Source organism: Urtica dioica, chromosome 7 (genome assembly GCF_054948205.1).
Source record: "Urtica dioica subsp. dioica isolate 48M chromosome 7, U.dioica_male_clone48M_v1_H2, whole genome shotgun sequence".
NCBI classification, from domain to species: domain Eukaryota; kingdom Viridiplantae; phylum Streptophyta; class Magnoliopsida; order Rosales; family Urticaceae; genus Urtica; species Urtica dioica.
Genome location: NC_142762.1, coordinates 21,083,413 through 21,098,654, shown reverse-complemented (window position 1 = coordinate 21,098,654; position 15,242 = coordinate 21,083,413). Strand labels below are relative to the sequence as shown.

The window sequence follows — 15,242 nt, the reverse complement described above, 5'->3', positions numbered from 1 at the left end:
ATCATCAATAAAATATTTAAAAAAAATTTACAATGAATAATCTTTGAACCTATACATGCATTGTTTTCTACATTCGTCCCTCTAGAAGGAAGTGGTCATGCTAAGTCATGTTTTTTTTCCTTCAAGAAAAGTAGTGTGCACAAACTGAATTTTTAACAGGAAAAAACTCTGTTCTCTTGCAGCTCAATGACCAACTTTCACTAGAGGAAACAAAACACTTTTTCCTATTATAATTTATATATTGTTAACATTTTATCTAGGCGATTCACATTTCATTGTGATAAAAGCATTACAACATGGTTAAGAGTCGTCATATTTTTTTTTTTTGGTAAACTCAAACTTATCTGTTTATTCGAGGGGTGAGGATATATACTCATCTTATCGGTCATCTATATTAGTTAAAACACCTTAAAAAAATCTACATTAGTTAATCTGCAGCATAGTGATTATATTCTGTGCTAATCTGAAGAAATTTCAGTAATCTTTTGGATTTTTGTTTTTTTTATTCAATTTTGCAGCTGTGATTCATCCTTTTGCGGAGCTAGTGTCCTATTACGTTCTTTTTATGATTCCTCTAGTGACAACATTTTTTACCAACACAGCCTCTTTAACTTCGGTTTATGGCTATGTCAACTACATTGATTTTATGAACTACTTGGGTCACTGCAACTTTGAGTTTATTCCCGAATGGCTCTTCACAATTTTTCCACCTCTCAAGTATTTCATGTACACTCCCACGTAAGTTTTCTTGAATCATGTCTTATATATACATTTGTTTCAATTTATACATCAAATGGCTTTAATATGATTGAAAACGAAATTAGGTTTCAATTTTTTTTGCATAACAATTATTACTTTTCATATTATAGGAAAATTGATTTTTTTAACACAAGTAGTCCTTAAACAATTAAGCGGGGCAAGGTACTCTCTAGTTTAAATTTGTGTGCAAAACAGAATTCTATAATATTTTAGTTTGTTTAAAAAAAAAATGTCCTTATTCTTTGACATCTCTTCATCAAAGAGATAATGGCAACAAGGAATTTCCGATGTGAAAGAGAGACAAAGGATTAATATATGAATAGGAAACTGTATGATTTTTATATGAAGTCTATAACCTTGAGATTATTAAGCTTTATTAATCGTTCATTTTATACATAGACTAATAAAGTTACAATCTAACAAGAAATAACAAGTAAGTAAAAGCTCAACAAATTATTATTCTTAGCTCAAGATTTGTTTTCAGTAAACTTTTTATTTTGTATATGCGTCAGTCATTCAAGTTTGTAAATGTGTTAAATTTTTTTATTTTAAGATTATATATAAAAAAAAAATTATGATATTTTGATGAAGAGGAATAGCTAGAATTCTGTAAAATTATTAGTTTAAGTATTATTTGCTCATCCTAAAGGATAAAAGTATTTACATTTCACAGGATAATTCAATTATTCCGCTACAAGACCTGTAAAACTTTTGAACAATTAGTTTTTGCCATTAATTTTAGGAAAAATTGTACAAAATAGCCATTTGAAACTTATTGTAACAAAATAGTCAAAGTTTCGACTTTTCAGCAAATAGCTAAATTTACGTTTTCAAATTTTTTTTAACAGTCAAGATTAAAATTCTTGACGATTATTATAAGCAATTGATCACTTTCAAAAAAGTTAATCTTGGGGTCAAATTTTTTTTTTGAAATCAGATTGCTGCACATTTTGGCTATTTTACTCAATTAAGACAAACATTAATAAATTACACTCATGCCCCCCTGAACTCAAGGGTCGGTAACGAACTGCCCCCTAAACTCGAAAAAGTCACAAAAAATCACCTGAACTCTCGTTCTGATAAAGTATTGCCCCTAAACTCAAGGATGGCGCTCGAATTCGACGGCACCGAGTTCGTCGTTTCCGGAGAGCACTCGCTGGTGTACTTCGAGAACATCGCCGCGCGCTCGATTAGCGCTGGATCGGAAAGGAACGCCAGGCTAGATCCGAACGAGTGGCAATATGGCTTCCGTCGGAGAAACTCGACTTCGCGCGGGAAATTCGCCGGAGCCGGAGCTCTGTCGTGGAGAAGAGCTCCACCGCCTGAGTCGGCGGGAGCTCCAGAAGCGCAGTGAACGAGCTCGCACTCTCCGGCGGCCCAGGATTCGATGAGATTAATTATTTAAGCAATACTATTAATTTTCCCTTCAAATAATAATCACGTGAGAGTCATGTGCTCATTTTAACGGAATATTTTTGACAGAAGGGGCAATACTTTAACGGAACGAGAGTTCAGGTGATTTTTTGTGACTTTTTCGAGTTTAGGGGGCAGTTCGTTACCGACCCTTGAATTCAGGGGGTATTCTTGTAATTTATCCTAATTATTTTACAAATTCATAACTTTAAATTGACTATTTAGCTACATCACCCTTACTTTTATTAGTTTCTCACAAAATCAATACCTCTTTGTAATATACTTTGGCAGGTTTCACTCTTTACATCATACTCAGTTTCGAACAAATTATTCATTGTTTATGCCATTATACGATTTTATTTTTGGAACGATGGATGAATCATCCGAATATGCCTACAAATCTTCTTTAAAGAGAAAAAGAAGAATTCCCAGACGCCATACATCTGACTCATTTGACAACGTTTGATTCAATCTACTCTCTTCAATTTGGATTTTCCGATTTAGCTTCAAAACCTTATGCTTCAACATGGTACTTATGGTTGATTTGGCCTTTGACATTGTGGTCAATAATGATAATTTGGATTTATGGCTGCAACTTTCTGGTTGAGAGAGACATCGTTTGAAAAATATCAAATTGCAATTGCAAACATGGGTTATTCCTAAGTACACAAGACACGTAAGCATTCTTTTGTTTTTTGTTCATTCGTATTGCGTTACAATTTATATAGTCATACTAGTTGAAAAAACGCGCTACGCGCGAGTCAGCAATATTTAAAAAAAAAAAAATTAAAAAGAAAAATAAGTAAAATAAAGTAAGTTTAGACTTTTAATTGTATTAAATATAATATACATAAAAAAATTATACAAAATATATTGATAACAGAGGGAGGAAAAAAATTAATATACATACAAAAATTATACAAAATATATTTATGAAAGAAGGAAAAAAAAAATTCAAAATCGGAAGTAAAAAAAGAATCAAAACCGGAAGGGAAAAAAAAATGGTTCCACGTGTCGCTGCCTAGCGGCACCAGAATTCAAGTTGAAATAAAAATATATACAAAATATATTGATGAGACAGGGGAAAAAAATTAAAGGTCGGGAAAAAAAATAAACGATAACATATGTTATTGATATAGTATAATATAGTATTAGTATTATGATTATAATATACATAAAAAAAAAACATACAAAATATATTGATGTTTGGAAGGGAAAAAAAAATCAAAATTGGAAAGAAAAAAAAATCAAAATCGGAAAAAAAAAAAACAAAATTGGAAAGAAAAAAAAATGGCTTCAATGTGTCGCTGCCTGGCGGACCAAGATTCAAGTTCGAAAAAAATATATATACAAAATATATTGATGAGAGTGGGAAAAAAATTACAAGGTCGGAAAAAAATAAATGATAATATATGTTATTGATATAGTATAATATATTATTAATAATTATGATTATAATATACATAAAAAATATAAAAAAAATCAAATTGGAAATAAAAAAATCAAAATCGGAAGTAAAAAAAATCAAAATCGGAAGGGAAAAAAAATGGATTCCACGTGTCGTTGCCTGGCGACATCAGGATTCAAGTTGAAATAAAAATATATACAAAATATATTGATGAGAGAGGGGAAAAAAAATTAAAGATCGGGAAAAAAAATGATAATATATGTTATTGATATAGTATTGGTAATTATGATTATAATATACATAAAAAAATTATACAAAATATATTGATATTTGGAAGGGAAAAAAAATTCAAAATTGGAAAAAAAAAAAAAAAAAAAAAAAAAAAAAACAAACCGGAAGGCTCCCTAAAAAAAGGAAAAAAAAAAAAAAAAAAGCCACGTGTCGGCCCCTGGTGCCGCCACGTGTCGCCTCCTGGAGGCGCCACGTGGAGGCACCAGGATAAAAGTTAGAGACCCATTGTCACTTATTAACTATGTTATGGATTAACAAAAATAAATATGACATCTGTTTTTATAATATGTTGTTGTGGTAGTACATTTTGCGAGCAGAGAACTTCAAATCAATCAACAGATTAATTGAGGAAGCCATATTTGAAGCCGAGGACAGAAAAGTTAAAGTAATAAGTCTAGGACTTTTAAATCAGGCAAGTGCTCACCTTACTGATCAAAATTTAGAATATTTGTGTGCGTGTGTGATCAGCTTACTGATCAATCTATTCTTTGCATAACTCTTCCAGGTATTAATATCTCATATCAGCCAGACTACAAAAATAATTTAAAAATGAAAATATTGATTTTTAAATTTAAAGTGTACAATCTTCATTCCAAATGATGTTTTTAATACTATTAAAAATCAAGGACACCATAAACGAAAACAAAAAATGCCATAAACATATAGAAAAATTGATTCAGCATCCACGGGATTAAAAACTTCTTTATGATATGTGTGAAATATTTTTTAAACGTTAATATGCCAAATAATTTCTTAAGGAAATAATGAAAAATCGTAACTACTAGAGCTAAATCATTCTTCAAAAGGACTAATAACGAGCCTAACTGTTCTTCACTTCCAAACCCACCGCACGTATCATAGACTTAGAAACCTTTATGTTTGTATAGGCTTCTATTTAACAAATGGTTTTAAATTTAAATAGATCACAAAACAATAAACAAGACAAGACAAAGGGTCGGCTAAACAACTAGCTAAAACAATACTACTACTTTAAAATTATAGTCCAACTATTAATATATTTAGGAAAATAACTAATTTATCATGACAACATTTTAATATTCCAATAATACCCTTAGTTTAGTGTTATGTACTATCATAGTAAATAATATCATCCATAACAAAAAAAATTAGTAAATCTAATTAACAATAACAAAAACTACAATAAATTTTTATTTGTCGTAACAAGAATAACAGTAAATCTTATTTACTGTAGCAAGAGCAATAGTAAATCTTATTTACCGTAACAAGAAAACAATAAATCTTATTTACCGTAACAAGAACAACAGTAAATCTTATTTACAGTAACAAGAACAACAATAAATCTTATTTACCGTAGCAAGAACAATAGTAAATCTTATTTACCGTAATAAGAACAATAGTAAATCTTATTTACCGTGACAAGAACAATAGTAAATCTTATTTACCGTGACAAGAACAATAGTAAATCTTATTTACCGTAACAAGAACAACAGTAAATCTTATTAACCATAACAAGAACGACAATAAATCTTATTAGGTACATTTACAAATTAACCATAACATTTTCTAGTTAATCTAACATGAAAAGTATCAGAGATGGTGACTAGTTAATCTAACAGTAAATACGATTTACTAATTATTTCCGTGAACTATCGAGGACAGTAAATCCGACAGTAAATCATAATAACCATTGAGTAAATCATTCGTTTATATGATAAATATAACAGTAAATCCGATTTATTTAGAACCAAATACCTACGATATATACAACATTACAATTCTATTTTTCAACATAAAACCAATTTATTTAGATAAAATCGATACAATGTATACTAATTGGTGTCAAAGTATCCAAAATTAGTGCAAAAGCACAGAGCTATCGAACAAAATTTCTTGAGACCGGAAAGACATGGACCAACCTAGACTCAGAGATCTGAACAAAGGACTCAAAATTGCCGAATCTCGATTTTTCCCTTTCTTGAACTGAGATGTAACATGGTTCTACGATTCGATTGATTCCCTGGAAAACGAGAGAAAGAAACCCTAGCGACAATGGAGAGGTCTAGATCTAAGAGGAGCTAATATTATGACAACAACCATGACTACGTACGATTCCGAGACCGCCATTAGAAGCAGACCTCGGTACAACAACAACAACCACCATTACGGGAATAACAGCCACAACAATAATCACCACCACCACAACAATAATCGCCACCGTGGAAGCGAAAGAAACTCGTCGAAGTTCCACAACACGCCGCCGCATCCTCATCCTCCTCTGTCGCCGCCTCTGCCGCAAGGGAAAATAATCAATCAAATTAATTATTAAAATAAATTGAAACAAACTGTCTTACGTTCGAATGGTGTTGATTCGACGAGAAATGAATTGCGTTTGGAGAGAAACCTTCGTCGGCAGAGAGAGTCGATGAAACGCAGAGCGATGTTGAAGCTGACCTTGCAACGAAGCCGAAGAAGAAAGAGACGCCATGTTTGAAGCTCTGTTTGGTGAAGAATCCGACGGGGAAGCCCGGGCAGTGGGAGTCCATCGCGGAGAGCTTCCATGGCCAGCACGACATCAAGAGCGTGATCAGGAAGGCCAAGGAGCTCGGGGATAGGAAATCCGATGTCGATTCTTATTCGGAGTTTCTGAGGCGGAGAAAGCCGTCGGAGAAGAAATACATTTGGAGACCGTCAAGTAATCGAGATCTTGTTCTTGGTGACGTTCTTGTCACTGTGAATGTGAATTTGGGGGTAAGGAATATTTTGGGGAATTCTAATGAACGTGGACTGTTCCTCTAAATAAAATATTAGTCTAGCTAGTATTTTAATCTCCTATTTATAAACCGGCTATATGCTAACAAATCTCTAAGAAAAAGTTGTAAACATTAAGAAAAGTTATGAAAAAATGACTGTTTACAAGTTAAAAAACCGATTTTTGTAGAAAACTTTAACATTTGTTATGTATGTGGTAAAATACAAAAAACAACCATCAGAAGCAATTACCACTATACTTAAAGGTTTTTAAACTCTTTTATCTGCATTCAACCCATTAAATTCTTGGTTTTGCACATCTTTGGCCCCTGTAATATTTTTGTCCATTTTTCTACGGAAAAAAAAATCGGAACACATAACTAATGTTTGCTAGAATTAATATCAATAAGCTTGAGAGAAACCAAGAACAGAGGATGGATTGATAAAAGAAATATTCTCATCAGTTGATGCTTTATAAGGAATTGAAGGAATTTCTATTATACGAAAGAAATGAAAGTTGTTTTTTATGTTTGAAAAATCGGAAATAATAAATTCTTCTTGTCTTGAGAGGAATTCCACGTCGAAAGCTCATCAGTCCAAGCCACGGAAAAGCCCAGCTTGGGCCATGAAGGAGAAAAAGCCCACTTGAAACAGGCCAGAATCAAACATACCTTCGCACGGACCGAAGCCCCTAGCTTTTAGGGCTTTCTTGAGTCCTCCCACACTTATAAACACCCATCCTCAGTGGAGGAGAAGAGGTAAATTTTTTCAAACAGAAACTATTCGATCCAAAGTTTTGAAACATTGTCAAGGACTCTCCGCACACATTTTCTTCTGAATCGATCAGAAATCTTCTAAACTATTTTCAATGAATATTGATGTCTCGACCACATTCATAGTAATCAGACTAATGTTGAGTGTCAGAGAGCATGCCAGAGGCACCCCATCTGCGCCCTTTTAGCTATTTTCTTCTTCTTCTTCTTCTTCTTCTTCTTCTTCTTCTTCTTCTTCTTCTTCTTCTTCTTCTTCTTCTTCTTCTTCTTCTTCTTCTTCTTCTTCTTCTCAGGTCACCTTGACAAACGAATGACATCTTCGATATAGAAGAGTGACACTCATGACTTTCAAGTTCTGCATACCCAGCTCGGGTGCGACCACTTTTTCTGGCCTTGGGTCGAACAACCCGAAGTCTTCAATCGTTGTTCAATTTTCAGTGATAATATTTTGGTGCTAGAAGGAGAAGACTTCCCGACTTAACAACCATAAATCCTTTCCACACAATCTTCTTCTTTTTTCTTTTAGAAAGCAAGCTTTTCTCAAACATGAGAAAATATGAGCAATCAACAACCCGCACGCTCTCAAGCACGTGGTGACGAAGAGTTGCTCCCAAAGGAGAGCTCGACTTGCTCCCATCTCAAACTTGGAATGCACGGGATGCCCGTATGAACAAGATATATGAGAATATCTGCCAACTAAGGGCGATGAACGTAAGGCTTCATGGACACCTGGCCTCGAGCCGACCTTTGAAAGTAGAAGGGTACTCTAATGAGGAACCTCTGAACCTCAATGATGGGGATCATGATGAAGATCCTGATTAACAAGGCTTTCGAGGATTTTGATGACACCATACATCTCTTGTTGAAGACGAGGGGGACTCCCCGGCATAAAGGATGCCATACCATTGAATCTCAAGCCTAAACCTACAAACACCCATGTTGCTTCTCAAGAAGGGAACTCTCGACGCTCGGCCATTGATAGACTTTGTCAAGGAGCCTGTCGTGGATAGTCAGGGTGCACGAAGGGCAAGCCGCCCAAGATGAAGCCCACACCTCCGGGCCACAAATCAAGATATGAAGGTCGCTTAACAACCCAACGAACGCGCGCGGTGAAGATCTGACAGAGTCTCTTAAATTCATCGTAATGCTCCTCCTAATACGCCCAAGAATGGGAATCGTCATACAGACCAATGGTCGAACGAAAGGCGACAAATAGCTCCTCCTAAACAAGGGGTTACTCTGACCACTGGCATCGATGTCGTCACGATGATCCACAATCTCCAAAACAAGATTCGTGACATGCGAGAATATGGTGGAGGGGGAAATAAAGCGAAAATTTTGCTCCATACTAGCAATGAAAAATTTCAAGCTCCCTAACCTTACACCCTAAGACGACATGGATTACCAACCTACCACATACTACAATATGAGACCTAAATTTCAATGCAAGGAGTGACACCTGGGGCCATGTGCCAGACTTTTTGGACCACACTCTCTGGACCTGGCTTTGAGTGATTCATGAGTTTAAGACCGTGGAGCATCCAATCATTCAAGGACTGGTAGGACATATTCCTAGCCTGCTTTGCTACATCTATGGTCCAAGTGAAAACCAAGATGTAATTTTGTTCCAAGAAAGTATATCACTCGATTTACTTAAGATTCAAACAAAGTCGACCGATTTGACGATGGAGAGGCAATAGCCGCAATTATCGAATAATTGGACACTAGCGACTTCTTGAAGTCCATTGTCGGCCGTAGCCCGACAAGCATGGCCGAGCTAATGGCATGAGCCAAGACCTATATGGCAGTTAAAAATTACCTCGACGGGCGCAAAGGCTATGAGCAAAATTCTCGCCATCGATGAGAACACAAAGACGAGTACACTGATTCTTGCAAGAAGAGAAACAAAGGTTTTGAGGCCAACTATCAGCCATCCATGAATCAGAGGCCGCAACTTGCAAATAGTTTCAAAAAATACTCCACGTTCACTCCACTGAACGTACTACCAAAACATATCCTGACCTTGGCTCGTGATAAGTTCACAGTCCCAACACTCCTTAAAAAGGATTCAATAACTCGCGACAAGAGAAAATACTGCAAGTTCCATCAAAATTACGGTCGTCTGACCTTTGCACGCTTCCAACTCAAAAAGAAAATTGAGGCCCTGATCTAGTATGGAGAACTCAAGGAGTTCATCTTGCGGATGATTGAAACTCCCGATCCCTCCTCGAGTAGGCCACAATCCGACCAAGGAAGCGGAGCAATGACCATGATCGGTGATGCTATGAACGCTAAGCTCAATGTCATAAACACCATACTCGGTGGACCCAAATTTGGCGACTCATTCTGACAATGAAAGAATTACTTAAGGGCTACCTCATAACACGGCGCTGCCGAGCATATGAACCTTACTCATGAGGAACCTCTATTTGTGCCTTACGACATGATGTATATCACCAACGAAGAGGTGATGCAAATCGTCAACCCTCATAATGATGCGATTTTCATCAACGCTAAAGTGACCGACAAGTTGGTGAAGAGAATCTTCATCGACAATGGTAGCTCAAATGATTTACTATACAAGACCACTATAGAGCGGATGAAACTCAGGGGGCCCGAATCCAATCCAAACGGCATTCTTTGGGTTCACCCGTGAGAGAGTGATGACAAAAGGTACCATAAGCTTTCCATTCACCTTCAGGATGCCCGGAGGTATCGAGATTATCCACATGATCCAATCCCTGGTGGTAGACCAACCATTGGCCTACAACGCCGTAATTGGTCGACACAGGCTGAACAGATTCAAGGAAATCACGTACACTTAGCATTCGATGGTGAAATTCTAGGCCGAGAAGGGGATTGGAACCATGATCCGCGATCAAGCGCAGTCAAGAGTATGTTGCAACCAAAAAGTTTGCGGCAAGGCTGCCAAAAAAAATATAAACACGGGCCATCCTCTACGAGGCACCATTTTGTAAGACATCAACAACACGAGAAATCAAAAGTAATTTTGCATATATATACTAATGCAAATTGTAAGAACACGGATCACCTGGGGGGCTAGTGACATGGTACGCAACACAAGGCAAAAGGAGACTAGCAACTCTGAAGACCCAACAAAACAAGCCGTCATACACGGTGCGCTAAATACTTTCACGCGGCGCACTTAAAGCCGTCTCTCACAATGCATCAACCTGTCTTTGACGATGCACCAGAGCTGTCCCTCGCGACACACCTAAGCCATCTTGCGAAACACACCTAAGCTATCCCTCGCTACGGATCTAAGCTATCTCTCACGATGCAACAAAGTTGTCTCATGTGACACACCTAAGCCGTTCGTGTTTCACCTAAATCGTCCCTCACGATAGATCTAAGTTGTCTCTCATGACGCATCCAAGCCATCTCTCACAACGCACCAAAGCCATCCCTCGCGATGCACCTAACCCATCTTGCACGAAGCACCAAAGACCTCCAGACGGCAAACTCAAATCCGCCCCTCGCGACGCATGTAATCCTTCTCTCATGATGCACCAAAGTCATCCCTCGCGACGCACTTAAGCCGTCTTTCACGACGCAAGAAAGACGCCCGCGCGGAAAACTCAAAGTCGTAGTCCTTCATGACGCATCCAAGCCGTCTCTCACATTGCACCAAAGCCGTAACTCGTGACGCACCAAAGCCATCTCGTCCCTTGCGACGTACCAAACATATCCCTCTAGACGTAGCAAAGCCTTCCCCCACGACGCACAAAAGATATCTCTTATGATGCATCAAAGACTCCATACACGACGCTCCAAAAATGCTACACACGGCGCACATATTATCTCCAAGAAAAACTAATTTGTCTCAACCCAAATATGTGGTACGCTTGCCAAGGCAACATTCTCGCTCGGAAATAAGTACTTGAACCACACAACGGTTCTGTGCCAAAGGCATAGGCAATAAGCCTACTTAGTTGCTAGCCTACTTAGTTGCTAAAAGCAACTTACAAATCTTAACTAAAAAATGTCAAACACTTGCCATGGCTACGAGATCGCTAATAAGCAATGGCTAGGACTGCAAGATGGGTCGACGCATAACGCTTGCATATGCGGGTGCACATAATTTCTAAAACGTGACCCATAAATCTCGTAACATTGGCTGCAAGAGCTTGAAGACATTGTTTATGGGGAAGGAGTGGATAAAACCATTGAAACAATTTTATCAAGATAATGAAGACTCGTTGGTGACGATGATGCACGATAAGATTGGGGATAGGATTAATAAACAAGTCTGGATACTCAGAACTGTGAAGAGGAAATATTGTATCATGGAATATATCATCTCATTAGATAAAAAAAACTTGTCTATCACAATGTCAATCAATATGTAGCCATTATCAACACCTAGTGGATAGCAAATGAAAACATGAGCTCTAGCTTTGGGGTAAAGCTTGGTTATGTAATATCTAAATGAAATATAAGATTACATAACACTAGTTATCAAACTACCAACATAAGATTTTAACTTCATCATAAAACTCCTACTAAATCTGGTTTGAATTCAACTAGAGTCAGACAATATGCGTCACATATAAGATTCGACATGATATGGATTCCATACATATAGATCAAATCAAAGGGTTTATCAGCAGCATTGTTAGAACTAGGAAAGGGTAATCTACGGTGCTTTTCTCAATGGAAAATACAACAACTTTTAGGCTAATTATTTGAAGAAAAAAAAATCTTTAGTAATCTTCTGACATTCAAAATTATTCAAAGAGACACGGCCAAACCTATCAAGCTAGATCTACGACGAGACTCTGTTGATGATGAACTCCAGTTTGTTCACTACTATAAAAATAGGATTCTACAACGCTTAAAAACAGTTGTAGAATGATTCTACAACGCTTCTTAAGCGTTGTAGAGTCCTGCGTTGTAGAAGCTTCTACAACGCTTAAAAATCCGTTGTAGAATCCAACAGCTTTCTACAACGCTTAATTATCCGTTGTAGAAACTAAGCTTCTACAACGGATTATTAAGCGTTGTAGAAGCTTCTACAACGGTTAGAATCCATTGTGTAATTTTTAAATATTTTCAAACATCTCGCCGCGGCGAGAATATGTCTTCGCCGCGGCGAGAAGATCCTACAACGGATATTCTAACCGTTGTAGGATCCTCTCGCCGCGGCGGGAGTCCTTCATCGCCGCGGCGAGGAAGTTTCATAAAAAACTGCTAGGCCACGGTATCCTTCTCGCCGCGGCGGAGTATATTTCCAGCCGCGGCGACATAATCTCGCCGCGGCGAGAGATGACCATCGCCGCGGTGACTCCTTTCTACAACGCTTATAAAAAGCGTTGTAGAATGCTTTGCCGCGGCGAGGTTTAAATCGTGCCGCGGCGAGGTCCATCCTTCTACAACGCTTTGAACTTGCGTTGTAGAAAGTTTTCGCCGCGGCGAAAATCACATGGTGCCGCGGCGACGGTTCTACAACGGATAGTGTTAACGTTGTGGGAAATCTGAAATTTAAGTTCTTCTACAACGCTTTACAAAAGCGTTGTAGAATCACCCAGATTCTACAACGCTTATCCAAAAGCGTTGTAGAAACACCTGGATTCTACAACGCTTAGTCATAAGCGTTGTAGAAACACTAAGTTTCTACAACGCTTATGTTAAGCGTTGTAGAATCCCTAGTTTCTACAACTCTTATGTTAAGCGTTGTAGAAAGTGGATTGTATAATCCATCATTTGTAGTAGTGGTTGAATCTATCTTCAACCTTAGTGAAAGCATAGAGATCATGAAGTCTCTTACCCTTTCTACCCACATTCTTTAAGTGATATCTTGAATTATGAAGCCTTTATTGAAAAGATATCTGTCACATATGAGGAAGTGGTGAGTGCACTTACATATATAAATTTTTGAAATCATGCACAAGAAGAATATCCTTCAACAACAAATTAGGACTAATTCTGGCATCACCACAAGAATGAAATGGGATAGTGACATAGTTAGGCAGTATGACATTAGAGTTTATCAGTAGTCTCAAGCTCTTGAAAGACTTGAAAATTTCAATGAAGTTACGAGCATCTCCTACAAAAGAAGAATTTAGCTAGATTGTGGAAGAAGTTAGGAATATGATACCATGCTTATCAATTGTTGACACTGCAATGAGGAAAATGAAGATATAACTAGTGGAGAAGTTGATGTAAAGGTATCCACTAACGGGCTTAGACCTTCATCTTCACACTTGGTGGGTATCCATATAGTTTCTTTCTTCAAAGGCTTCTTTTATATATCTTCTTTAAAATTCATTATAAGAACACTAGATTAGTCAGAAGTCATGTTTAGATCATAACCAATTTATCGCTACTTCTCTTTCTAGAAACAAGAGAGAGTACGTTATTGATTTAGGGCCGTGAATATGTTAGGCCTCCGGTACGAGCCACGTACCGGAGGCGCGCGTGATCGGTGACGTGGTCGAGACGGAAGTCAAGTCGGAGTCTACGAGTTACTACTTAAGGGATTGTAATATGGTTGTTGAGTTTTATCCATAAAATTGTAAGATTTGTTAGTTTGTTCATTTGGAGAGAACGAGTCCTCTCGAAAGGCTCGTGTGTATCGTTCCCTTTGTAATCTCAGTTAACCATTCAATAAAAGATTTCCATTCATTTCCCATCCCAAATACACATATCCGTCTCTTACAATACAAACACCTATATTCTATATACAAACACCTATATTCTATATGATTGTACTGTTACAGGTGGGAATTAGTTGCAGGTGCTCCGGTGATCGAAGATCTTGACGAGTTCGCGACCTAGGGCGTATCAAGTTGGTATCAGAGCAGTCACGATCCAATGGCGGCGACGAAGAACAATACGACGAGAATCGAAGCCGTGGAAGGGGAAATCGGAGCGATCCGAGACCAGATCCAGAACGCGAATCAAGAGGTGCAAAAGGCTCAACAAGAGATGAGGAACGAGGTCACGGCGAGATTCGACGAGATCCAACGCGTTTCAGACGAGAGATTCGCTCAACTCACAAAACTCGTGGAGCGGGTTCTACAAGCCAATCACACCAGTCCGCCGGAGTTGGAGACCGGCGATCGAGCCGCGCCGGAGAGAGAAGGTCGCGATCGAGCCACATTGGAACGATCGGGGGTCCGCGCGAAGGAGCCGATGGCCGGCGAAGGCTGGGAACGAGGCGCACCGGATCGGGTGGTGGCGCGAGGGAAGGAGATCGTGACCGGTGAGGGCTGGGAAGCGCAGAACCAGGCGAGCACGAGCGAATTCATCAGATCTGGCGGCGCGATTCCTAGATCTAGATCTAGGAATCGTGAGGACGAGGCGTGTGACGATCTACAGCTGGGAGGTGCGCCGGCGGGAGGAGAGTGGAGACTCGGAGGCGCGCCGGTCGGAGGAGACCCAAGGAGAGGTGGCGCGGCGGCCGGAGAAGATCTGCAGTTCGGAGGAGTTGAGCCGGCGACGAGAGAAGTTTGGCGTGATGATCGGGCTCACCGGGCTCACTTCCAAGGCATTCCAGGACTGGGTGGGGGGTCAAGAACGCCGGAACGAGGGTCCACGCGCGGAGAACCCGTGGAGACGGGCGGCGAGGGATGGTCACGGACCCGTTGAACCATGGCCGCGTGACGAAAGGGCCGAGGATTACCGATTTGAAGAGGACTTTCCTCCGGCGATGCAACCACGCTACGGAGCGGACTACGGAAGGTATGGCGAGCCGCCACCACGGCCGAGAGGTGAGTTTCGAACTCGACGCGTGGAATTACCCGTTTTTGATGGACCGAACCCCGATGTTTGGGTTTCCAAAGTCGAGCGTTATTTCGATTACTATGTTCTCGCTAACGAAGAGAAGGTTGAACATGCCGTGTGGC

At 38.9% G+C, this 15,242-nt stretch overlaps 1 pseudogene; it reads left to right on the top strand.

Annotated features, from left to right (window-relative positions):
- Positions 1-15,242, top strand: part of LOC149390381 (very-long-chain aldehyde decarbonylase CER1-like) — a 124,117-nt pseudogene that overhangs the window by 62,321 nt on the left and 46,554 nt on the right.